Source organism: Nematolebias whitei, chromosome 13, assembly GCF_014905685.2.
Source record: "Nematolebias whitei isolate Nwh7 chromosome 13, NemWhi1, whole genome shotgun sequence".
Classification (NCBI taxonomy): Eukaryota; Metazoa; Chordata; class Actinopteri; order Cyprinodontiformes; family Rivulidae; genus Nematolebias; species Nematolebias whitei.
The window spans coordinates 2,127,857-2,131,009 of record NC_056510.1 but is presented as its reverse complement, the minus strand read 5'-3'; positions in this window follow the sequence as shown (position 1 = coordinate 2,131,009).

The following is a 3,153-nucleotide window of genomic DNA, read 5'->3' as shown; positions in this document are numbered from 1 at the left end:
AAGAGGTGAAGAAGAGAGTCCAGGCAGGATGGAGTGATGGAGAAAAGTTTCAGGAGTGATTTGTGACAAAAGGGTGTCAGCAAAGGTCAAAGGAAAAGTTTACAAGACAGTGGTGAGACCAGCTGAGTTGTATGGTCTCACTCTGACTGTGTGACTATATTCGCTGTGAGAAGAATGGGTTTTTACCTGAGTGGATGTTGAATCAGAAGACTACTGACACTCAGACATGTTTTTACGTGGAGACTGGTTCCCACAGGTTTTCATACCGGGAGTTTTTGTAGTATCTGTGTTTGTAAAGTTGTCTTGTCTTCTGTCAGGTATGTGGAGTCTTTCTTTGTCTCCCTGACCTCGGTTGAGCAGGACCTTCAGACCAGCCTGATTTCCATCAACTACAACCACTCGGAGGTCACCAGGCTTCAAAATGCTGCATCTGTCAGGTTTGCAGAGTGCATGGAGATCCACACAATAACGGACAGTGACAGGTCAAAAGCAGTCTGAATGTATACACAATGTAAAAGTGAATAAATGTGCACTCATATCAAGAATAACACCTGCCTTTGGACAAAGAATCATTTTAAAGTAGCTTTAAAGCACAGCTCTTATCTGAGTAATCTTTGAATACCTGCAACAGTCTCTACTTACAGAGAGCCCTTTGTGGCCCCATGACTTGCCGACGGCCTGTACTTTGTAAGAAAGACCACATCTTCTCTGTAAACCTTCCAACATCTTCTAATAAAAGGGTTTACAGCTGGTTTCTGACAGTTTGCCCAGCTTTAGTTGATTCTGACCACTTCTTGACCTTGGTCAGTGAGTGTCTGTTGAGACGTCAACATTTACAAATCGATTCTAGGCCTGTCTCTAACATGGTCGTCACCTTCCTCTTACTGATCGTAGCATCTTCTCTAGTCTTAACGGGTGAACAGCAGTTTTTCAGAGCAGAACAATCGTCTTCACCAGGTTGAAGAACGTCACAGATCAGTCCTGTTGGTCACAGCTCCTCCGGCAGCAAACTGTCACCAACTAGAAACAATAACTGGTTGCACAGTCTTGACAGAAAGTGGACCATGCAGTCTCGGCAACCTTTGCAAGGACAGCTCAAAACCATGGCTAGTCTGGATTATTCAGTGTCCATTCAGGTGCGGGTCCGCTCCTTCAGGGTGTCCAAATCGACTGACTGAAACGTAGCAACCACTCGTGAAGTTTCTCTACACCTCAAGTGTTTGTTTACACCCGCCACGCCGACGCATCAGCCATTCTGCCTGTTGTATAATTTCTATGGTTCGTCTTCAAATCTACCAGAACATCAAGAACGTCTGTTGTCATTTGGTCTACACACAGTTCACGTATTCAGAGGGATGAAAGTGTTTCTTAAAGCAAAACTGGTGATATTCAACAAGACAAGATGTAAAATGTCACAATACAGAGAAAATGTACACAAATACAAGACAAAGACTGCAGATGGTGGGTGCCTTTAGAACTGCTATAAAGGTAGAAGCTTACCGGTATATACATTCATGTAAGAACAACTTTGAAAAGGAAACATTTGGATAGGACTAACTGGTTATTTTTTTGTTTTTGTGAGTAGAGGAGTCTCTCACTGATAAATCCAGGGAATTTTCAGGCAGAGCAAACTTTTCTTTTGATATAAAAAATATATTATTCTGTCAACTGGAAGTAAAGGACTTGAATAAATCCCAGTCGTCTTGGTGGAAACTGTGTGCTGTAAGTGTTTTTATAGTAAGTGTTTTTTAGCGGGACAAGATATGTACATGCACATGGGGACGTTGCGTACGGTATTTTGTAACGTGTTCTTTTACTGCCTCCTGTGTCTCAACAGTAAGACGAAGTGCAGCTCGGGGATGGTGACCACTCTGAAGTGTATCGGTAAGAAGACTCAACTTTGTGATTACGTGTTTTTAGACGTCATAAACGAGCTGAAAACGTGGGCCTGAATAGATTAGAGGAGGTGGCCATCTTGACTTGACTTCAGAATTTGTGGATGTACAACATCAATTTACTTCCTGGGACTTTCATCAAAATCTGTGCAGTGGTTTAGGAAACAATCAGCCAAACAAGGTTTACTTTAACAGTTTACACAAGGCTGCTGCCGCTAAGTGGTTAGAGCAGTCGCCCTCCAATGGGAGAGTTGGGGGTTCGATTCCACCAGCAGTCACTTCCTGAAGTGTGAATACAACTATTCGTCTTTTAGTGTTAATGTTAAGGTAAAGTAAAAACTAAAGCAGCAGAAACACGAGTCTCACGGAGACACTCGAACAGGCTGCGCGCACCCTTTCTCGAGAACCAGAAGTTTGGTCACATGCACAAGTCAGACACGGGTCTGTATGATGATGACGGCGTCCCGAACACACTAACGTTGTCTGCTCTGAGCACTTTGAGATGGAGGGGCTCCGCTGAGCCGCTGCTCGCTCAGGGAGGAGCCTCACCGTACATCAGGTGGTGAGGCGAGAGTTGCCTTCCAGAAGAACTCCAACATGCCGGTTATAAAAGGTGTATTCAAAAAACTTTAAACACTTTTGTTCAGTTTGAAAAGTGTACACTAGTCCTGGCCCCCCGATCGCCCCCCCCCCCAGCATGCGGTTTGTACGCTTGTTAAGATGATGAAAATTGTGACTCACCCCTTACCACTCTGCCCTCACCTACAGCAGCGAGCAACAATAAGAGAATGCAGAGTGAGGTTTCTAAACACGTGTGTCCTCAGAGTGTGGATCGAGGCCTCTATACACCACCAGGATTGTTGGAGGGAACATCTCCAAAACGGGTCAGTTCCCTTGGCAGGTCAGTCTCCACCTAAACAACGAACATCTGTGTGGAGGTTCCATCATCACGTCCATCTGGATCCTGACTGCAGCACACTGTGTGTACGGGTGAGTCTCTGAGTGTATGGGTGAGTCTCTGAGTGTATGGGTGAGCCTCTGAGTGTATGGGTGAGCCTCTGAGTGTATGGGTGAGTCTCTGAGTGTATGGGTGAGCCTCTCAGTGTATGGGTGAGTCTCTGAGTGTATGGGTGAGCCTCTGAGTGTATGGGTGAGCCTCTGAGTGTATGGGTGAGTCTGAGTGTATGGGTGAGCCTCTCAGTGTATGGGTAAGTCTCTGAGTGTATGGGTGAGCCTCTGAGTGTATGGGTGAGCCTCT